The sequence below is a fragment of the Lissotriton helveticus genome, chromosome 4_1 (assembly GCF_964261635.1).
Source record: "Lissotriton helveticus chromosome 4_1, aLisHel1.1, whole genome shotgun sequence".
NCBI classification, from domain to species: domain Eukaryota; kingdom Metazoa; phylum Chordata; class Amphibia; order Caudata; family Salamandridae; genus Lissotriton; species Lissotriton helveticus.
The window spans coordinates 1,021,386,024-1,021,410,570 of record NC_136063.1 but is presented as its reverse complement, the minus strand read 5'-3'; positions in this window follow the sequence as shown (position 1 = coordinate 1,021,410,570).

Here is a 24,547-nt window from a genome sequence, read left to right as displayed (position 1 = left end):
TTGGCATATAACCAATTCATATTCGCATAACTTTAAGCCATATTCAGTTTTCTTGCCACTAACGATGTATCAATAACTCGCTCAGCTCGTCATCAGCGACGCCTCTCGTACGTTTTTTTTAAAACGCAGCGCGCAGCGGGAAAACCGCTAGCGCGCATGCGGTTAAATACATAAATAAATGTTTTAAACCACCATTACTGCCTTTCGCGTACAGAATGCCGTACATGACGTCACACGGAAGTTTTATTGCGATGCGTAACGTCAAAGCATATTCGTACCTTATGCGCCGGTATGCGCTGAGTATGATTAGCAGTACAACGTATGGTGCGTTCACCCTCTCAGTGACAAATCAGAGCTCAGGGCGCGCTAAGGAGAATGATTAGAAGTGGTCACTCATTGCAGATCCGATTCTGGGCCTGCCTCTGCGCACATTATAACACCGCCCCATCTCTCTCTGTTGTTAATTGTTCGTGCACACACTCACACTTGCACATGCGTGGTGCACACCCGCCCACGCTCCCCACAAGCCAACACCTAGCATTCTTGCTATCACTAAGCCAGGAAACCAATACATTAGCCAATGGGATGTCCCCCAAGGCCATCATTCTTATAGACCACGAAAACGCTACCAATGATGGCCTTGGGCTTGGTTTGGTCAGCCCCCGCAGTTCCCATACAATGCGGGCACTGACGTGAGCACGCTCTCTTTTGCCTGCCTGTGCTGCGGTGACAAACAGAGTGTCGTCATCGATTTTACTACGAACTGATTGCTCAAGTGGAGGAGGACTCCTGACACTCGGCGTGGTGTCACTGCTGCTTCCGCCCAGCCACAATACCATAGGCGCGGAGGCGGCGGCGCCCGCACCCAAAACACCCCAGACTTAGCAAAACCGCAGCCTTTCAAGACACGACAAAACACGACAGAAGCAAAGCTAGGAGAAGCCGTCTAAACATCAGCCTCCGCTGTAAATTGTATATGCATGATGCTATTTTTTTCTCCATCATATGGCTTTCCTACCCCTCAATGGTTTTAAATTGTATGCACATAGTATAAATGTTTCTTTCTGCGTCACAATGTTGTATCCACTTTCAGCAAGGCCAAGTCATGCCGCTAAAACCTGTGAATTTTAAAATAGAAGTTGGCACGGAAACTGGAATAGAAAAGACAAAGTTTATTAAGACCCCATGGGGTGGAACTACATTCAGACAATACCCTTCGGAAATGCATGAAGTAGCACACTAAACGTCTACTGTCTTGTTTTCGTCTGTCAGATTCCTTCTGACAGTGGTGAGTTTTTGGATACCGAGGCAGTAGCCTCATTACTCCACATTCATTTTGAATTTTTTAGTCACTGTTTAGGCTGTCTTATTGATGTGTGACGCTTTGTTACAGTTGAGGTTGTATCACAGGGTCAGCTCAGTGATAGGCCGCGGGTAGCGGTCAATTGAGTTTGCAGAGTTGTCAGCATGTTTCCTCAAAGAGTCTCGTCTTTGTCTATCTAGTACCTTCTGATAGTGTTCAGTTTTGCGTGCCTGCCGAGGTGATTATGCCATCAGGCAGTGATGAGTTTTGCATACCTGCCGGGCATTTGCCTTCAGGCACTGATGAGTTTTTGGATGCTGCGTTGCTGTTTCAGTTTCACAAGGTTAGCGCTTCGATGGGCCGCGGGTCGCGGTCAAATGGGTTTGTAGAGATGTCTGCGAGTTTCCAGATCAGTGGGTTTTCTTTTTGATCCAATCCTTTGTAGAATGCGCTGTTGAGTTTGAGGAAATGGTCGTACAACATCTCAATGCCGAGGTCTCTGTGGAGGTCTGCTGTTCGTGTGATCATAGGAGCACCTGCTGCAATCCGTAGGGCCTTGCTCTGTAGTCTCTGTAGGTCTTTCCGAAGCTGCGGGTGGCACCACTCCAAACTGGTGAAGCGTATGTCATAGTTGGTCAAATTATTGCGGTGATTGCTCGCACCTTGCTCTGCATGGGCATCGACTTGGTCTTCAGGAGTTGGTATAATGCAGCCAGTTTGGCTGCTGCTTTCTGGCAGGTCTTCTCTATGTGGTTTCTCCAGCTGAGTTTAAAGTCCAGAGTCACCCCCAGGTAGGAAGGCACATGGTCCTTTTTATACCCACACAGGGGTTTCGGAAAATAGGCGGCACAAACAGAAGTCGAATTCATGTACATATAAGGGTATTTTCGAAGCACATTCAAAAAGTGGAAGGAGCTGACGATTTAATCAGTTTGGAGTAAACGCATCTCAACAATGGTTTATCAGAAACAGATGTGGCTCGATAGAGCATGCGTATATTTGATAGAAAGCAAAAAAAACTTGTTGCTAAGAGGAATACGTGAGCAAGTAATCAGAGAGGTAGGACAAAGCCAATGGCGAGCATGAGGCAATGGAAGGCATACAAAATGGTGGATAGTAATACAAAATGGCCTCGGAAAACGGGCAACATAACATTGAAAGGTGCATTAGCTTCAGCGAATGCTAACTTAATCGTTGTCAATTTACGACAACGAGGTCCTCCAGACCTCTATTTTTTAAAATTCTCCGTGCATACATTTTGCTTTCATATTTTTGAACTGTCACGTGATTTAGCCTGTATTCATATAAATTGTGCGTTCATAATAGTATTATTTTTTTTAATCCGTCATGTGGCCCTCCCAGCTCTGCTTTGCTTTATTTTTGTGGAATATATGCTTTCTAGTTCATCGTATTTTCCCCCTCCTAATTCTCCCATTAGTTTTAATATTTATTACTGCGTCACGTGACACTCCCAAGCCTGTATTCTTTTAAATGATGCGTACATGGTTGTAATTGTTATTGCTGCGTCATATGGCCCTCTCAGACCTCTATTTGAATTAATGTTTATGAGTAGAATCTAGTAACGTTTAGAAGACTATGACAAATGTAAGATGTTTTTAAAACTTTTTCAAGGGAACATTGTTTATTTTGAAAATATATTCATTAATATTCACTTTTTCGAATACTTGTAAGTCTAAATGAATGTAATTGGGTTGTAATGTAAAGCTATTAATGATTGCATTTTAACTCTAGGTACCTTTTGAGAAAATGGACATTCTTCTTATTCCGACAAATACTGCCTCTCATTGGATACTTCTGGTGAGTGCAGGTTTTTCACATTTATTAGTCCTTTTTCAAAGTTATTCTTGGAAAATATAACTGGTTGTAATAGTTTAAACTATCTACATTTTTATATCAAATAATTTAAAGGGTAATCTTTTTTAATAATTTTGTAATGTATCTATTGTAGACATCTGTACCGTAAAATGTAAACTCTCCATACTAAAAATCATATTTCTATAACATTTTCTATACACTTCCAAACCTTTAACAAAGACAATCGGTCACGATTCACGGAGTAACAAAATTCAGACCAATCAAGAGTTTTATTTAAATAGAAGATAACTTTTCCCTACAATAAATGTTCCTTATCTCTTTATTATAGCCTTATAAGCCGCCGGCGAGGGCTATACCGGCTATTAAAGGCCCTCTCCAGCGTTAAAGGCCCCGAGCCGAAGGCGAGGACCTTTGACAAGGGAGATGGACTTTAATAGCTGGTATAGCCCAGCTACGAAGGGCTATAAGGCTATTCGAAAATTCTGCCACTAGAGGGTAGAATGCTCTAACAAAAAAGAACAACGCCTTATGGGAGCGTGAGGGATTGGAATTCCTTCAGGGTCCTTGAAGCCTTTGTTCACAGCCAGAGCTGTGAACAAAGAATCATTGGAATGTTGGAGCTCCAGGCTTATACCAGCCATTATACGCCCGGAGCACTCTATTGTTTTCAATGGAGCTCCCAACATTCCAATGTTCTAATATAGCCTTATAGCCCGCCGTAGAGGGCTATACCAGCTATTAGAACATTGGAATGCTGGGAGCTCCATTGAAAACAATGGAGTGCTCCGGGCTTATAATGGCTGGTATAAGCCTGGAGCTCCAACATTCCAATGTTTCTTTGTTCACAGCTCTGGCTGTGAACAAAGGCTTCAAGGACCCTGAGGGGATTCCAATCCCCTCACGCTCCCATAAGGCTTTGTTCTTTTTTGTTAGAGAATTCTACCCTCTAGTGGCAGAATGTTCGAATAGCCTTTTACACATTCGTAGCTGGGCTATACCGGCTATTAAAATCCATTTTCCTTGTTAAAGGCCCTCGCCTTCGGCTCGGGGCCTGTAACGCTGGAGAGGGCCTTTAATAGCCGGTAGAGCCCTCGGCGGCGGGCTATTAGGCTGCATTAGGACTATGAAATACTGGTGTAAAAATATGATTCATTCTATTGTCAGATATCTACCTTGGTGACAGTGGAATTACCACTACTTTTTAGACTACCATTAAACAATATTGTGTAGAGGAGCGGTGTTGCTTCTTGACCTTCAAAGAGGAAGATTTAAATGTATATTTCAACAGGTAAACAAAATATTTGCTCAATTTCAAAAAGAAAATTAAGTAGGAATGTTAGAGGAACTCTGGTCCAACTCTAAAAGGATTGTGCAAATCGTAACAGGTGAAAAAAAGTGTGTCTCAACATTACTTTTTAAGATAATTTGGACACAGGACTAGACTGCAGGAGTGTGCAAATATCTAATTAGATATCTTGCATATGATCATATGTTACTTAAAAACATACTTATGCCCTTTTTATGCTGTACAGTGTTACTTCTAAACACCCTTTCACTGCTTTCCTCCATACCTTCAAAAACGATTTCATGGATTTACATGCATAGTCTTTCAGGTCTGTATATCTGTGATGTAAAACAATCGTACTTGTTTGTCTTTTGTCACGGACGTATAGAAACTCATCAGTCACTCCTATGTCAAGCTTTTACAATCCTAAATCCTACGTTTTCTGTGAAAGGATGCCCATGCATAACAATGCTAAGTTTTCTTTAGCTGCATGCACACATGTAGTGTAACCTGTCAAACACTTTAAAGTGCTACCCTCCCACTAGTTCTAAAGGCGGATGTAGAATTCAACCGTTCTTCACAAAATAGAATTGGACGTCACTAAGTACAAAGTGTTTCTGTATTATGAAAGCTCCAATGTGTCATTTAAAGATTCCAGCAAAGTCCAGACACATACTAACTGAAACACACCAACCATTAGTAACCTGTTAAATTTACCAAACAACTCTTTCAAGATGTGATCAATCCAAAAAATCCTCCTTTGGCACAGCAAATATAGTGCAACACTTAAACAACTTGCACCCCAACAACTTTGCTTCACTGCAACACAGAGATTGCAGAACAACCCACTTGCTGCTGCATCAAGCACATCAACTACTGCAATAGCATCTTCAGCAAACAGTCCATACTCACATTTCTTGGCTGGAGTTATGAATTATTCTAAAATTAATTCAAATTCAAAATGCAGACCCTTTATTCAGCCTAATTTTATCGCCCAGGCTTGATAGTGTACAGCAGCTTCTCTGGAAAATCTACAATTACCCCTGAGCAGTGACAACATATAGGTTACAACAGTCTGACAAACAGATCCACAACCTTATTATGCCACTTTGAGACACTTTTAACATGGGTAAAGTGACGCAAGGAGCTTGTAAATCTACATCTGACATTTCAAGAAAAAATCTCAACTCCAGACTCTGCGACACAGTTTTAATGTTGTTTTCTCTCTCTTTCTCTCTCTCACTCTCTGTGACATCATTTCTCTTTCTCTCTTAAACTTATAGACACTGCTGTCTGCTTGGACCTGTAGAAGAATTGTTGAGAATAAGTTGTGAATTCGGTATGCACAGAGGCCTAGATCTACAAAGTCTTCAAAGCAATGCATTAGAAATAAGTCAGAAGAAAAACCAAAGGTGATGATGGACGGAGCGTTGACAATACAAACACTCACCCCCAGTCAACTGATCTGGGTTTAATCCATCACTGTTCTTTAGCTCACTCCGCCACCCCAGTTCAGACATGGCCATATGCAAATCAGTCTGACCCTGTGCCTCATGGGATCAGTCCAGCCTGAACTGCCAAGCCATGTCTTCCCTGGACCAGAATCAAGCTTCCCAGGACCGGTTTCTGGCATTACAGCCTTCTTCAGCCGGGCTTGCTTGACTCCAATGGCAAAGTGAGCAAGGGACTCACGGAGCATACCCTGCCAACTTAGGGCAAACAAAGAAAAATCAAAGGTGATGATGGACGGAGCGTTGACAATACAAACACTCACCCCCAGTCAACTGATCTGGGTTTAATCGTTCACCGTTCATTAGCTCACTCCGCCACCCCAGTTCAGACATGGCCATATGCAAATCAGTCTGACCCTGTGCCTCATGGGAACAGTCCAGCCCGAACTGCCAAGCCATGTTTTCCCTGGACCGGAATCAAGCTTCCCAGGACCGGTTTCTGGCATTACCGCCTTCTTCAGCCGGGCTTGCTTGACTCCAGTGGCAAAGTGAGCAAGGGACTCATGTCTGAGCATACCCTGCCAACTTAGGGCGAACAAAGAAAAACCAAAGGTGATGATGGACGGAGCGTTGACAATACAAACACTAATCCCCAGTCAACTGATCTGGGTTTAATCCATCACCGTTCTTTAGCTCACTCCGCCACCCCATGTCAGACATGGCCATATGCAAATCAGTCTGACCCTTTGCCTCATGGGAACAGTCCAGCCCGAACTGCCAAGCCATGTCTTCCCTGGACCGGAATCAAGCTTCCCAGGACCGGTTTCTGGCATTACAGCCTTCTTCAGCCGGGCTTGCTTGACTCCGGTGGCGAAGTGAGCAAGGGACTCACGTCTGAGCATACCCTGCCAACTTAGGGCAAACAGAGAAAATCCAAAGGTGATGATGGACGGAGCGTTGACAATACAAACACTCACCCCCAATCAACTGATCTGGGTTTAATCCGGTGATGGATTAAACCCAGATCAGTTGACTGGGGTTAAGTGTTTGTATTGTCAACGCGCCGTCCATCATCACCTTTGGTTTTTCTTTGTTCGCCCTAAGTTGGCAGAGTATGCTCAGACGTGAGTCCCTTGCTCACTTTGCCACTGGAGTCAAGCAAGCCCGGCTGAAGAAGGCTGTAATGCCAGAAACCGGTCCTGGGAAGCTTTATTCCGGTCCAGGGAAGACATGGCTTGGCAGTTCGGGCTGGACTGTTCCCATGAGGCACAGGGTCAGACTCATTTGCATATGGCCATGTCTGAACTGGGGTGGCGGAGTGAGCTAAAGAACGGTGATGGATTAAACCCAGATCAGTTGACTGGGGTGAGTGTTTGTATTGTCAACGCTCCGTCCATCATCACCTTTGTTTTTTCTTTGTTCGCCCTAAGTTGGCAGGGTATGCTCAGATGTGAGTCCCGTGCTCACTTTGCCACTGGAGTCAAGCAAGCCCGGCTGAAGAAGGCTGTAATGCCAAAAACCGGTCCTGGGAAGCTTGATTCCGGTCCAGGGAAGACATGGCTTGGCAGTTAGGGCTGGACTGTTCCCATGAGGCACAGGGTCAGACTGATTTGCATATGGCCATGTCTGAACTGGGGTGGCGGAGTGAGCTAAAGAACGGTGATGGATTAAACCTAGATCAGTTGACTGGGGGTGAGTGTTTGTATTGTCAATGTTCCGTCCATCATCACCTTTGGTTTTTCTTTGTTCGCCCTAAGTTGGCAGGGTATGCTCAGACGTGAGTCCCTTGCTCACTTTGCCACTGGAGTCAAGCAAGCCCGGCTGAAGATGGCTTGATGCCAGAAGCCGTTCCTGAGAAGCTTGATTCCGGTCCAGGGAAGACATGGCTTGGCAGTTCGGGCTGGACTGTTCCCATGAGGCACAGGGTGAGACTGATTTGCATATGGCCATGTCTGAACTGGGGTGGCGGAGTGAGCTAAAGAACGGTGATGGATTAAGCCCAGATCAGTTGACTGGCGGTGAGTGTTTGTATTGTCAACGCGCGGTCCATCATCACCTTTGGTTTGGCTTTGTTCGCCCTAAGTTGGCAGAGTATGCTCAGACATGAGTCCCTTGCTCACTTTGCCACTGGAGTCAAGCAAGCCCGGCTGAAGAAGGCTGTAATGCCAGAAACCGGTCCTGGGAAGCTTGATTCCGGTCCAGGGAAGACATGGCTTGGCAGTTCGGGCTGGACTGTTCCCATGAGGCACAGGGTCAGACTGATTTGCATATGGCCATGTCTGAACTGGGGTGGCAGAGTGAGCTAAAGAACGGTGATGGATTAAACCCAGATCAGTTGACTGGAGGTGAGTGTTTGTATTGTCAATGCTCCGTCCATCATCACCTTTGGTTTTTCTTTGTTCGCCCTAAGTTGGCAGGGTATGCTCAGACATGAGTCCCTTGCTCACTTTGCCACTGGAGTCAAGCAAGCCCGGCTGAAGAAGGCTGTAATGCCAGAAACCGGTCCTGGGAAGCTTGATTCAGGTCCAGGGAAGACATGGCTTGGCAGTTCGGGCTGGACTGTTCCCATGAGGCACAGGGTCAGACTGATTTGCATATGGCCATGTCTGAACTGGGGTGGAGGAGTGAGCTAAAGAACGGTGATGGATTACACCCAGATCAGTTGACTGGGGGTGAGTGTTTGTATTGTCAACGCTCCGTCCATCATCACCTTTGGTTTTTCTTTGTTCGCCCTAAGTTGGCAGGGTATGCTCAGGCGTGAGTTCCTTGCTCACTTTGCCACTGGAGTCAAGCAAGCCCGGCTGAAGAAGGCTGTAATGCCAGAAACCGGTCCTGGGAAGCTTGATTCCGGTCCAGGGAAGACATGGCTTGGCAGGACTGTTTCCATGAGGCATAGGGTCAGACTGATTTGCATATGGCCATGTCTGAACTGGGGTGGCGGAGTGAGCTAAAGAACGGTGATGGATTAAACCCAGATCAGTTAAATGGGGGTGAGTGTTTGTATTGTCAACGCTCCATCCATCATCACCTTTTTTTTTCTTTGTTCGCCCTAAGTTGGCAGGGTATGCTCAGACGTGAGTCCCTTGCTCACTTTGCCACTGGAGTCAAGCAAGCCCGGCTGAAGAAGGCTGTAATGCCAGAAACCGGTCCTGGGAAGCTTGATTCCGGTCCAGGGAAGACATGGCTTGGCAGTTCGGGCTGGACTGTTCCCATGAGGCACAGGGTCAGACTGATTTGCATATGGCCATGTCTGAACTGGGGTGGCAGAGTGAGCTAAAGAACGGTGATGGATTAAACCCAGATCAGTTGACTGGAGGTGAGTGTTTGTATTGTCAATGCTCCGTCCATCATCACCTTTGGTTTTTCTTTGTTCGCCCTAAGTTGGCAGGGTATGCTCAAACGTGAGTCCCTTGCTCACTTTGCCACTGGAGTCAAGCAAGCCCGGCTGAAGAAGGCTGTAATGCCAGAAACCGGTCCTGGGAAGCTTGATTCAGGTCCAGGGAAGACATGGCTTGGCAGTTCGGGCTGGACTGTTCCCATGAGGCACAGGGTCAGACTGATTTGCATATGGCCATGTCTGAACTGGGGTGGCGGAGTGAGCTAAAGAACGGTGATGGATTACACCCAGATCAGTTGACTGGGGGTGAGTGTTTGTATTGTCAACGCTCCGTCCATCATCACCTTTGGTTTTTCTTTGTTCGCCCTAAGTTGGCAGGGTATGCTCAGGCGTGAGTTCCTTGCTCACTTTGCCACTGGAGTCAAGCAAGCCCGGCTGAAGAAGGCTGTGATGCCAGAAACCGATCCTGGGAAGCTTGATTCCGGTCCAGGGAAGACATGGCTTGGCAGTTCGGGCTGGACTGTTCCCATGAGGCACTGGGTCAGACTGATTTGCATACGGCCATGTCTGAACTGGGGTGGCGGAGTGAGCTAAAGAACGGTGATGGATTAAACCCAGATCAGTTGACTGGGGGTGAGTGTTTGTATTGTCAAAGCTCCGTCCATCATCACCTTTGGTTTTTCTTTGTTCGCCCTAAATTGGCAGGGTATGCTCAGACGTGAGTCCCTTGCTCACTTTGCCACTGGAGTCAAGCAAGCCCGGCTGAAGAAGGCTGTATTGCCAGAAACCGGTCCTGGGACCTTGATTCCGGTCCAGGGAAGACATGGCTTGGCAGTACGGGCTGAACTGTTCCCATGAGACACAGGGTCAGACTGATTTGCATATGGCCATGTCTGAACTGGGGTGGCGGAGTGAGCTAAAGAACGGTGATGTATTAAACCCAGATCAGTTGACTGGAGGTGAGTGTTTGTATTGTCAATGCTCTGTCCATCATCACCTTTGCAGATTGAACGCGGCACTATAACAGAACTGAAATGTACGAGGCACACTGCACACGTAAAACCGTAGTTACCAAAACTTGTAATGCTTCAGCTCATTTACTCACATCTACATAATTCTAAACTCTAATTTTCTTTTTTGTTTTGCAGATTACCAATCGGACATCTTTTGGAGTCCATTTAACAATTTGTTTATAATATTGTTTGTTGCTAAAGTTATTTTTCTAGTTGCTTCTTATATAGTTATAATTGAGTTTCATATACGTTTATTGTTTTAATAAAAGTTAATTTAAAAAACATACTTCTTTTAAGGGGCATGACGGTCCACAATAAAAATAATGTTGAAATACTATAGTAAGATATTCAAGACTAGGATTGAAAACTACTGAGTTCTAAGTAACAGATATAATAAAAATAACAGTGAAAAACTACTAAAATGGCGGTGGACAGAGTACGTAATCAACGTTTGGCACCTCGGCACTACCTTTCAAATAAATATAGAAAAAATATGATTATTAATATATTACAAATGTACAGCAGCGGATGACACACACGACCTGAGAAAAGAAAGCGACAAATTTACTACCTGAAATAAAGAAAGGTTTGCTTGTTTAACTTGAAGAAAAAGAAAAAAACGTGGGCTTCGAAACGAGGCTGCGCATGCGTAGAGAGTACAACTGCTACACAAAAAAAAGGAATGTTTTACATACTATCATAGAAATGAAGGGGCATATTATCAACAAAAGGCGATACATTATCGCCGCTTTTATCGCCAGTAACTGCTGATAAAGCGGCGATAATGGGCTTGATAATAGGCCCTTGTAAATTCCCATAGCAGCCCAGGTTCTGATGTTAACCTGGGCTGCTATGGGAATTCGCAAGGGCATATTATCAATCCCATTATCGCCGTTTTATCGGTTAAACTGTGGTATGTATCTCACTTTGTTAACCTCAGGTTTGTTATCCTGTCCCATGGTTAATGTTTTTGGATGTAACAGAGATTCTCTTCTCTTTTTCAAGGTTCTTGATTTGGCATTTTCCAAAACTGCGGCGGGGTATCCTCTGATCAAGAATCTCTTATACATTTGAACCAGTTGTAAAAGGAATTCTTGTTCTTCTGAAAAATTCCTTTGTGCTCTGAGTAATTCCCCACATGGCACACTCCACTTTAAACATCTGGGATGAGCACTATTCGCCTGAAGGATGCTGTTACATGCAGTTGCTTTGCGAAAAAGTTTTGTGCATATCCTCTGTTCTTTTATATAAGCATGTACTTCCAAGTAGTCTATCTCTGTTTTGTTGATATTGTATGTAAATTTAAGTTGGAAACTATTGTTGTTGAGACTCTTCAAGAGGGTGTTCAGTTCATCTGTTTCCCCCTCCCAGATTAAAAACAGGTCATCTATATAACGTACCAAGAGTACAATCTTCTCCAAAAACTGTTTGTTCTTATAGCTTCCCACATGCCCATTGTGAGGTTGGCATATTTGGGCGCAAAGGAAGTGCCCATTGCTGTACCTTTGTTCTGCTTATAAAATTTCTTATCAAAGATAAAGATGTTATTTGTGAGACAAAAGTGCAACCTTTCCAATATCATGTTGGTCTGTCAGAGACGATTTAAGGATCTTGCCCGAAGGTAGGACTCACAAGTTTGATCCCGTCTTCATGCCTTATCGAAGTGTACAATGATACCACATCAATGGTTATCATTGTATATTCTTCTTTCTGGGGTATGTTAGCGTTTCTGTTTAAAAAATCCATTGAGTCTCTGATGTAAGAAGGGAGATCTAAAACATATGGGAGCTGTGAACATTGCCTGGGAGTGCGGTACTTCTTTGCGTAGTTGGACTACAAGTGGGGAAGTGGAGCGTGAGATTTTAAGCGTAACCTGCAACCGCTGTACCGGCACCCGCCTGCGAGTGCATTTCCTTCTTTCTTTGTGGGAAATTGGAGCGGGGGTAAGAAGATGTCTAAGAATTTTGACGTGTTCTCAAGTAGTGAACAGCAAGAACTGACAATTGGGCGACTTGGCGGATTATCTAAACTCTTATGTACTTTTGGTAGTACATAGATAGTGGGTGTAATAGGATGTTTTATTAAAAGATAGTCCAGTTCATTTACATCGAATACCCCCATCTTGATGCCAGTCTAGAAGCATTTTATGGAACTTATTCATAATCACAGGGGTTGGATCTGCTTTTCTTCTTTCATAGCTGTTTAAATCATTCAGTTGTCTCTTGATTTCCATTAGATATTTCTGAGTGTCCATAACATCAATATTTCCCCCTTTATCCGACGGTTTTATGGTGATCATATCATCCGTTCTTAAATCATTCAGAGCCCATCTGTCATCATTGGTCATGTTTCCAAGTTTAGAATGATTCTTTTTCTTTTCTCTGATATAGATGGTACGTATTTCTTCCATCATAAGTTCATGGAAAATATCCACCCTATTACCAGCATATATATGCATGTATAAATAAATAAATTTGTGAGGCGGACACTTGTCTGTTTTATTTTGGAAGAATAAAATAATGGATTCTTAAAAACCAGCCTTCTTACTTCCTTGGGGTTTATCCTGCTGTGGTCTGTGCCTGCTACCTTCCTCCGTGAATTTGGAGGATCAGGACTTTTGTTTTATTATATACATATATATATATATATCAGGCACTGGGACATTTGGACTGCCCATCAGGGGCGTGCCATGGTCATTATCAGGGCTGGTACCTGCATTCCCATCATCAGTTCGCCAAATCCTCTGAAGAGAAGGCGGGAGCCTTCGAAACGCGTCAGGAATTCCACGGCGAAATGGGATTTGAATCACTTTCTCTTGAGCTCCTCAGCTATTCAAGCACGCTGTGGCAAGAAAGGCGAGTCCAAGTTTCTCCCCGCGAGTGTGGCCGTGTCCTTACACGCGAGCGTACATATATATATATATATATATATATATATATACAAACCCATATAAATTCCTCCGTTATAGTTATTTCTGCTAACTATAACTCGCGCGCCCGCAATGCACTGCTGATGATGTCACATATTGAATCATTCATGACATGACATGTTTCCCGTAAAAACAAATTAAAGCAATTTGAAGACTGCTGGTGTCCCTGTGGAGTGCTTTCCCGAGGCCGAAAGGGAGAAGGAACGAGCGTATATATATATGACATGTCATGAGTGATGTAATATGTGACGTCATCAGCAGTGCATTACATGAGCAAGTTATAGTGAGTCCAACTAACTATAACGTGGAATTTCATTGGTTTTATATCAGTAAAATTTCCAGCTAACTATAACTGGTGTCAAACCTATGGTTTTTTCAGTGAATTTCATAGGTTTTGTAAATGCTACTTCCTAACTATAACGTGTGTAAAACCTATGGTTTTTTCAGTGAATTTCATTGGTTTTTAAAATGCTAATTCAGAAATATCTCGTGTATACAACCTATACTTTTGTCAATAAAGTTCTGGCAATATTTTTTTCGGAAACAAGCCGTTTTCTTCACTGTTCAAGTTGCATAGAGACTCCTTGTAAAGCGATACAGAATTAGAAAGTCTGTATCTTGCCTTTTTTTCAACGCATTAAAATTTGCCTGTAAATAAAAATAGCCTTTCTAAACTTTCGTGCACGACCCGGTGTGCGCACTCTCGGCAACAGTGCTCAATAAAATGGATAGCGCATTTCCAGGCTTTCGTGCGCGACCGACTGCGCGCACCCGCCTATATATTTCGTGAAAACTTTGCAATCTGAACTTATTGAATTTCTTCATAGACCCATCAAAGAACTTATACTACGTCAAAGAGACTAAAACTAGGCTTCTTTTTTAATATTATGAAAATGTTCATTAAATGGAGCCGAATGTCTTTTTAAACTTTCGTGTGTGACCGAATGTACACACCTTGGTATTTTAAAAAAAATATAAAAGGTTTTATACTTTAACAATTGTATGCTTGAATCGAGCTCAGAAGATATATTAAATCCGGATATGTTTGGATTTACTCCTTTTCACGTTTTGAAACTTCGCTGAATTAGACCGCTACTTCCAAATGGCGTAAGTGACCAGATACTATCACCGCGTACACGCCCTGAGACGCGCATGTGAAGTCATGTGACTTGAAAACAACACTTCCAATTGGTTCTTAGTAGTTTCTATTCTGCAATTTACACGGGGCACTCCACCCACTTCTCTCACTATCTTTTCTACTCTCAAAAGAGAACGACGTTCAACACCCTTCGGAAGACTTTGCTGAAATGACTGCCGCCCCGCATTCATCTTCCGAATCTGAAGGAAATGAGCGACTACCTTTAAAAAGAAAAAAGGAATCTTTTATTTGGCAATTTTTCACTTATCCTGAAGAACAAAAGAAAGTGAATGCGCCAAAAGTTACCTGCACGATATGCAATTTGGTTCTCTCAAGAGGAAATCCAAGAAAAAAATATTCCTTTTCCATACATACCATCGTGCGGCATGTCAAACAAGTGCACCCTGTGGAATTTGCAAAGGCATCGACAAGAGCCCTGGCCACGCTATTACCATCAGAGGTGGCCAGCACATCTTCTGGTGGACGACCTGTATCTCCATCGAGTGCTGTGATGGACTTGAGACCATATCTTGCAAAGGTGCACATGAAATGCAACGAGTGTGGAGAAATTCTTCTGTACGGAGAGCAGTGCCTCATTCTTACTAAACTAAAAATTGAGAGTCATAAATGCCCCGAGAAAAGATACATTTCTTCATTTCATTTTGATCCTGTGTCACACATGAAAATGTTGTTGCAAATTTAAAAAATCAAAAACAACATAACACTTGTTTAAAAAAAAAAAAAGTTCTTTTCAGAACTAACTCATTCTACCAAAAAGAGCTCCAGGAGCATATTATAAAGGGGGTTTATCTCCGCTTTTTTGGCTTTCGTTCGTGCGCGACCGTGTGCGCGCACCCGCCTATATATTTCGTGAAAACTTTGCAATTGCAACTTATTAAATTTCTTCATAGACCCATCAAAGAACTTATACTACGTCAAAGACACTAAACCTAGGCTTCTTTTTTATTATTATGAAAATTTTCATTAAATGGAGCCGAATGTCTTTTTAAACTTTCGTGCGTGACCGAATGTACACACCTTGGTATTTTTTTTTTTATTTTTTTTTTTAAAAAACCTTTATTTAGCAAAAGTGTGGGAATACAGATTCTCGCCTACAACCCTTCAGGCCGGCCAGAAAAACATCACAAGGTATAGGATAATACACAGCTCATCAGCCGACAACCAGGGGTCCGGCAGCCATGGTAAGAAAATCGTTAAGTTCCAAACGACAGGATACGAGCGGTTTCATTTTATAACATTCAAACAACAAAAGAAACAAGGCTGCACTCCGATCAGTATGGTCGTTTCGTATGAGGCAGGAAGAAGCGGTCAGGAAACAATATGGTAGACAGGAGATGGTTCAGGACAGAAAAAAGAAAGGGAGGGAGGGACAGAACGGGAGCCCAGAGCCAGTGAAAATATCGATAAATCTGTACATGTGAGAGCCGAAGTGTACAGTCAAGGGGAACAAGGAGTATCAGGGGGATCTACGAGGGGGGGTTCACAAATGTCCCCACGGAATGCATTCCACTGGTTCCATATCCTACCCCATTTTCGGGGCCTGCCACGGGAAATGTAGACAATTTTCTCTCTGAACATGCACCAGTCCATGTTATCTTCCCACCCAGAAACCAAGGGAGCCCTCTGAGACCCCCATAACTGCGCAATGTCCCTCTTTGCGATCATGTTGCCCAGAGTCACCCATTGAGTCTGAGCAACATTACAGTCGGTCGGTTCCCACACATTCAAGAGACAGCGCCTAGGTTCAGGCAGCAGCCGAACATTCGTGACTTCATTCATCACTTCATGCACTCCCCTCCAGAAGGACTCAACCACCGGGCACTCCCATACAATATGGAGGAAAGTAGCAAGAATACCACAACCCCGCCGACACAGTCCATCATCAGAAAAACCCATACGCATCAGTCGGGGACCAGTGACATAGACTCGGTGCAGGACTTTCAGCTGAACAAGTCGCAAGCGCGCCGGAATCGCGACCTCTTTAGGAGAGGACACCGCAGCCTGGAAATCCTCATCGTCTAGCTCCAGCCCATCGGCAGTCCAGGCGCCACGCAAATGGACAAGCAAGTCCGACCGAACATTAATAAGTTTTTTGTAAATAAGAGAAATAGTGCTGTCTGGAACATGACCGTCCAGCACCCTATCCTCCAGGGGGGAACTCTCCGGAATATCAGAGCCGGTCGGAAAAACCGACCCAACGGCATGGCGAACCTGAAGATATCGAAAAAATTCCGAGTCATGCAGACCATACTCTTGCTGTAGTTCCGCAAAGGTCTTCACTCTATCCTTAACCGAAAGATCGCTCAATTTACTAATCCCGATGAGGTCCCATCTATCGAACCCCTTTGACGTCCATAGTTCACCCAGCCTCTCCGCAGCAAATAAAGGGGTCGCCCTGGTAAGCCTATCTGTCCACCCGGTAGCCGCGGTCGCGCTGCTCCAAACCCGCACCGCCACCGCCGTGGGACCCGTCAAGTTCCTCCTAGCACTCCTAGAATAAAATGCCCTGTAGTAATCCCCCCCAGGTAAGAGCCATCGGTCCATTTCAAAAGCCGGGTTCGGGACAGGACCATACATAGCATGGTTCACGGCCCTCAACTGGGATGCCCAATAATATCGTCGTATGTCGGGTAATGCAATGCCCCCGTCATACCAGGGTAGCGTGAGTTTAGCCAGTGCTATACGGGGCCGACCAGCCCACACCAACTTCCTCTGGAGGCACTCTATTTCACGAAAATAGTTAGCCGGCACCAAATCTAGCGTGTTTTGTACGGCATACAGGAACCGGGGGAGGGACATCATTTTGAACAGTGCCGCACGTCCCAAGGGGGAGAGAGGCAGATTGCACCACGCCGCAACGTCCGACCGGAGCCGAGCGAGCGGAGGCAGCAAGTTCCGATCATAACGCAGCACAGGGTCAAGTGAAATATAAATCCCCAAATATTTAAAACCATCAGTACAGACCGGGATCGGACATATTCGGGGCAGAGAAAGAGGGTCACTAGTAAGCGGAAAGATACAGGATTTAGACCAATTGATAACCAACCCGGAGTTGCGGCCAAAAGAGCGCAATACGTCAATAAGAACTCCCAGCGATTTGCGGGGGGACGTCAGATATAACAGGATGTCATCAGCATAGAGAGAGACTCGGTCTTCAAAGTCCGGAGACCAGCGTATACCTTTCAGAGAGGGTTCCCACCGAAGCCAGGAGGCCAGCGGTTCAAGCGCAAGCGCAAACAACAATGGCGACAAAGGGCAACCCTGCCTCGTGCCACGCCCGAGAGCGAAGGGCGCCGAGGCTCTGCCATTAACCACCACCTGCGCAAGCGGCTGTTCATACAGGAGTTTAACCCAAGTGATGAATTTAGGGCCAAAACCGAACTTGGCGAGGGCGGCCCACAAATACGGCCACTCAACCGTGTCAAAGGCCATCGAAGCATCGAGAGAAACCAAGATGGCCGGCTCACGAAGAGATCCCGCCCTCGCGATGACGCCATGCAGACGGCGAAGATTGAGAGCAGTATTGCGCTGGGGGATAAAAACGGACTGATCTGGGTGAACCAGTCCGCTGATCACCGTGACCAGTCGATTTGCCAGTATTTTTGCCAATATCTTCGGTTCAGCGTTCAGAAGGGAGATTGGATGATACGATGAGCAACGCTCGCGGGGCTTACCATCTTTATGAATGACCACAATGGAAGCCAGCCTCTGGTCCCCGGGAAGAGAACCAAGATCTCGCGAGGCCGCAAACATACGCAGCAAATACGGCGCCATTTTGTCTGGACACAATTTGTACAACTCAACCGGTATACCATTAGGGCCCGAAGCCTTCCCCGAATGAAGGGAGCGAATGGCAAGCGCAACCTCATCGGCAGAAAAATCAGCCTCCATTAACACCTCGTCCGACTCCGAGAGACTGGGCAGCGCAAGGTCGCGAAGTAACAAGCACGAGTCCTCCTCCGGGAGGCCCGAAACCGGGGCATATACGACCCGAAAATGCTGAGCAAACACCTCAACTATCTCCACCGGGTCCACGACTCGCACTCCATCATCTCTCTCAATCACTGGCACCACACGATTCAATCTGTCTCTCCTGTCCAGCCACGCAATCAATTTCCCGGCCTTATCACCCACATCATAAAGTCGCCCTTGCTGCATGCGATGCATCGCCTCAGCAGCGGCAGTCACAAGCGCCCTGTATTCAGTTTGCTTCAGAGCCAAAACATGCAGAATCTCAGGCGTCACTCCAGCCTCCAATCGCCCCTCAAGCACCGCAATCTCAGATTCCAAACTCACCACCTCCTCTTGGTTGCGCCGTTTCTCATCGGCCACAAGGGACAAGGTCTGACCCCGGATCACCGTCTTATAGGCCTCCCACAATGAAACCGGGGAGGAGACAGAACCCTCATTTTCTGCAAAGTAATAGTCCACACATTTGACCACCTCGGATCTGAGTCTAGGGTTCTGGAAATGCCACGGATTGATCGGGGCGATACGGCCCACTGTCCCCAAACAAACGTCTAAGTGAAACCATATCGGGGAATGGTCCGAGATCCCCCTAGCCAAGTGTCTGACTTCATGCACCGTGGCCAACTGCACCATAGGCACGACAATATAATCAAGTCTCGAGAGACTTCCGTGAGCCCCCGAATGAAAGGTATACTGAAGTTGGCCAGGGTGCAGCTGCCTCCAACAATCGGCCAACCCAAAGGCATCAAGGAATTTACCCAACCACAACTGCGATGCAGGGAGGAGCCGGGGGGGGCTACGATCACTCTCACCATTTGCCACTGCATTGAAATCGCCACCCAGCACAAGCAAGCCTTCGGGCAGGCCCAGAATGACCTTGCCCAAGTCAGCGAACGTGGTAGACTGCAGCCCAGGCGGAACATAAATAGACAGTATGGAGATCAATTTCCCCTCCCATCTCCCGGTAATGCCAGCATAGCGGCCCCTATCATCTAACAGTGTGGTATCCACCTCCAAGGGAAGGGAATTCCTGACCAGGATACCAGCCCCCCTCGATCCTGAGGTGAAGCCGGAGTACGCCACCAAACGATAGCCTCTCCTGTGCAAAGCGTGGCATGTGTTGCCCACAAAATGGGTCTCCTGAAGCAGGACCACATCCGGGGAGCACCTCTTCAAGTATTGCAGCACAATCCCGCGTTTTATCCTGTCCCCAAGACCATTAACATTCCAGCTCAAAACCCTAAGCCCCCTACCCCCCATCCCTGAAGCAAACCGACCGCACTCCCCACCTCGAAACAGTCAAGTGAAAGCAAGTGATAAACAGAGCATAGCCTCGAAACAAACAAGAAGAAAAAAGCCCCCCCCCACCCCCAAGGAACCCAACAATGTCGAACCCCCCACCCTGCACCCCTGCGGTAGACCCAAAAGCCACCCCAACTTGCAGTGTGCCTGTCGCCCCATTAAACTAACCTACAAAAAGAGAGAAAGAAATCCCCAGAGGAGGAAGACCCCTCAGATCCCCCCACACCCCCGGGCAGTCACATAATACTCAAAACACAGTCCGGCAGCCCCTGCGATGTAATCCGGCTCGCCAACGTAGACTCACTGCTCCTGGTCCTCCACTCCTCCCTCGGCCCCTCTCGAGTCTTCCGGGCCCTCGGTACGCCTCGGTAAAGTGTCCAGCCAGTCACTCACCACCTCAGGGCGGTCGAAGAAAAAGGCACGCTCAGCATGTTCGATCCTCAGGCGGGCCGGGAAAAGCATGGCATACTTCAGTCCCAGGTCCCTGAGGCGCCTCTTCACGCCCGTAAAGCCCATCCTCTGTTTCTGGACAGCTTGCGTGAAGTCTGGATAGAAACTTATGGAAGCGTTCTCAAATTTAATGGGCCCAGTGGTTCGCGATGCCTGCAGGATAGCGTCTCTATCGCGAAAGTTAAATAGTCTAGCTATAATAGGCCGTGGAGCGGCACCCAGCTTCGGCTTGCCTCCCGGAACACGATGGGCCCTTTCGACCGCAAAAAATGTACTTAGGCCCTTCGCCGCCAGATGCTTCAAGACAAGGTCCTCCACCAGGATATCAACAGGCATATCGGCAGAATTCTCCGGGACACCAACGATGCGGACGTTGTTGCGCCTGGCCCGGCCCTCAAAATCCTCCAACCGATTGGCAAATAGGTCACAAGTGGTCCGGAGATTACGGACCGTGGTCTGGAGGTCCGAGACATCCGTGGTCAGACTAGCGGTCTTAAGATCAAGAGATTTGACACGCTCGTTAGTTTTCCCAAGGTCCGCTCTGATGAGGGAAACATCAACCGCCACTGTGTCTATTTTAGCAGCCAGGGTTTCATACTGCTGGCCCATGCTGGATTGAATACTCGCAATGGCGCCCATCACGTCTTTCAGAGTAGGCTCCTCGTCATCAGGAGCACCGTCCCCAGCTTCCTCCAGGGCACCACTCGATCCGCCCGGGGAGCCCTTAGGTCGAGTAAAGCGATCAATGGTCTGAGATTGGGTGGCCCCCCCTCGGGACGAACCTCTTGCGCCGCGTCTCTCGACCACTGTCCTGCCCGTCATGACCGGGGAGAAACTCCAACTGGAATTGCAAAACTCGGACAAAACAACCTCCGTCGTAGCAGGCGCCGAATTGCGAGTGAATAAGGGCACAGCACAAGCACCAGGCTGGCAGTTGCAGAGTAAGAACTCCAATCGGGAAGTGGGCTGGCACAAGGAGCAGAAACGAAACCGAAAGCACACCAGGGGCAGAGGGCGTGGCCCACCAGCCGTTGTTGTTCGATTGCCACCTGGGTACCTCGGGGACTCGAGCCCCCGGTTGGCATACGTGGTAGGCCTCAAAGTTCAGGTCGCAGTAAGTTCAGCGTGCGACGGCCAAAACAAGTCACGAAAAGAGCGCTGGCATCAGCAGGGCGCCAATGAAAAATATCCGTCGTCTGAATCAGGATAGATGACAGGATAGTCGCCGGAGGTGGAAGGGGTCCCGGGAGCTCTTAGCTCACGCGTCCATCTTGGAATCGCGCAAAGCTCCTCCCACCTTGGTATTTTTAAAAAAAAATATAAAAGGTTTATACTTTAACAATTGTATGCTTGAATCGAGCTCAGAAGATATATTAAATCCGGATGTGTTTGGATTTACTCCTTTTCACGTTTTGAAACTTCGCTGAATTAGACCGCTACTTCCAAATGGCGTACGTGACCAGATACTATCACCGCGTACACGTCCTGAGACGCGCATGTGAAGTCATGTGACTTGAAAACAACACTTCCAATTGGTTGTTAGTAGTTTCTATTCTGCAATTTACACGGAGCACTCCACCCACTTCTCTCACTATCTTTTCTACTCTCAAAAGAGAACAACGTTCAACATCTTTCGAAAGACTTTCTTTTCACGCGATAATGTGAAATACTGAGATTGTTACAGGATTTTCTATCAGATATGTGTTCCCATTTCTGTTGAAGCACTAACACCGTGGAAAATTCCACCGATAGCAGTGATATTTTTAACGCCGAGCACCGGCGATTTTCATCACTTAGAAGCCTTCCTATTATGAAGGTTTATCTCCTAAGTCTCTGATTCTCAAACTGTGCAACGCGGCTCCCCTGTGTGCCGTAATGAAGTGCTAGGGGCGCCGCCCACACTCTAGTGTGACTAACCATCTATAAATTCCACAGACATCTCTACCCTGTTATCTGCAATTGTGAGCATCAAAAGGAGCTGCGCTACGCCCCTGTGAGAGGCCTCACTCCCACTGCTGCAACGGCTTGGCAGTCCTCCAGATGCACAGGAACAGCCCCTCCGATCCATTGAAGTTCTGTGTCGGTCTCAATACCACTTACGAAATGAAAATAAGCACTGAAGAATATTCAAGCATGTAGTACTCCTCCTGCTACAGCATACAGAATGCATTGTATTACCTATAAAAAAGTGAAACACCCACGCTACAATCATATAGAATACTTCCTCTAAAGAAGCCTGTGAATAACTTTAAAACATCAGGTTAACCTTTTTTTACTCTCTCATCATTGTTAAAGATAAGTATTTACAATACTATATTAAACAATGCCATGGTTGTTGCTTTTTAGTTTTAAAAATCTTGCAATCTTTCACAAACCCAATACTCATGGCTTCTTTTTCGTGACAAAAATATTGCAATATTACATACCTACATAGAATAACAGAAAAAACATAAAACTACAAAGGCCAAACAGTCTACTAAACGCGGATTTGTAACCTATGGGGCAGATTTATGTTAACTACTTCATACCCAGATATGCACCAGTTAATGTGCACCACAGTATGCTAGTGCTCCGTTACCCATGGTGTGCCACATTTGAAATGTGGCGCACCATGGTACAAAAACACCATACATGCGTAACACATCTGTGCTGAAAAAGTAATACATTGCTAGAGTTGCATCGCAACTGTGATGCAGCTCCAGCAAGGCTCACCAATGCACTATATTCACAATGCTGCGTCAATACCTACGCCTGCTTCAAGCACATGCACAGTTTTGAAACAGCATGGGCCTGAAAGTCACTGAGTGAAATAGCATACATTACAGTCAGCCACTTTCAAGACGCATTCCTTCAGAGGAACACTTGCCGTTTATTAGAGGTAGATCGTCCGACTCCACCGGAGGACACCCCTAATAAAAAAGACATATATATAAAATGCGGACTAGCCGCTGTATCGTGCTAGCAAACTTTTCTTTTTTCTTTTTTTTTTTTTTTTGTTCAAAAACCTTTATTGGAGTAAGCATAGAAAAGTACAAGAATGGGCCTACAACCGCACGGGCTGGCCGCTAATAATAAGGCACAATGCATGAAGTAAAAATGTACACCCGTGGTCAGGCAAAGCTCGAGCACAAAGCATTACTCTACAGATATCACAGAGCAATTTGAATTTTTATGTTACAAAAAGAAAAACAAACACTAAAAGGCGAATGCACGGTAAGTCAGGTCAGCCCAAAGAACGGAGGGGATGGTTCACGATCAGGAGAACACACCCAGAGCCCTGAGGCTCCAACCAAGTCGGGAGGGGGAGGGGAGCAGCGGGGAGAACCGGAAATATAAAAAACAGTATGGAAGGGTTCCGGGAACGCTCGCCTAGGGAGATAGGACAATCTCAGCAGGGCCCACAAGGGGAGGGGTGCAGATACCCCCACGATAATCATTCCACTGGCCCCAAATCTTGGTCCACGCCCTGGGTCTGCCCCTGGCCACATACACCGTCTTCTCACGAAACATGGACCAGTCCATGTTGTCTTCCCACCTCGCGACCTCAGGGGGCCTGGAAGCCCCCCAGAGTTGCGCAACATCCCGCTTCGCAACCATGTAACCCAGGGTAGCCCATCTGGTCTGGGCCACCGAGTAGTCAGTGGGCTCCCACACATTCAACAGACATCGTCGAGGCTCCGGCCGCAGGGCCACACCAGTCACATCAGTCATCACCTCAAGCACAGCAGTCCAATAAGCCGCTACAGCCGGGCACTCCCAAAGGATATGTAAAAAGGTCGCATTCGAACCACAACCACGCTTACAGAGCCCATCCGAAGAAAAGCCCATCGTCACCAGCCGCGGACCCGTGACATATACTCGATGAAGGATCTTAAGTTGAACCAAACGGAGACGGGCAGGAATGGCCACCTCCTTGGGAGAAGAGAGTGCCGACTGCCAATCCTCGTCGTCCAGTTCCAACCCATCGCTGACCCAAGCCTCCCGAAGTCGGACCAATAAGTCCGCCCGATTATTGATAAATTTTTTATAAATCAGAGAAATAGTGCTATCAGGAAGATGCCCATCAAGGACACGGTCCTCGAGGGGGGAAGACTCAGGCGGGGCCTCATCAGGAACCAAAACTGAGGCGAGGGCGTGCCGGACCTGCAGATAGCGAAAAAATTCCCTCCCACTCAAACCATATTCCGCCTGGAGGGCCTGGAACGACTTCACACAACCATTCGAGCACACATCACCCACCTTACAAATCCCAATCACCTCCCAGCGGTCGAACCCCTTGGTAGACCAGAGACCGCCCAAACGTTCCGAGGCATAAAGCGGCGTCGCCAGCGTCAGTTGATCCTCCCACCCCAAACTCACATTCGCTGTTCGCCATACAGTTACTGCAATCTTGGACGGGCCCACAAGATGGCGCCCGGCTGATCGAGAATAAAGCGCTCTATTAAAGTCCCCACCCGGAAGCTGGAGTCTATCCATCTCGAATGCAGGATTACGACCCGGGGAAAACATCATG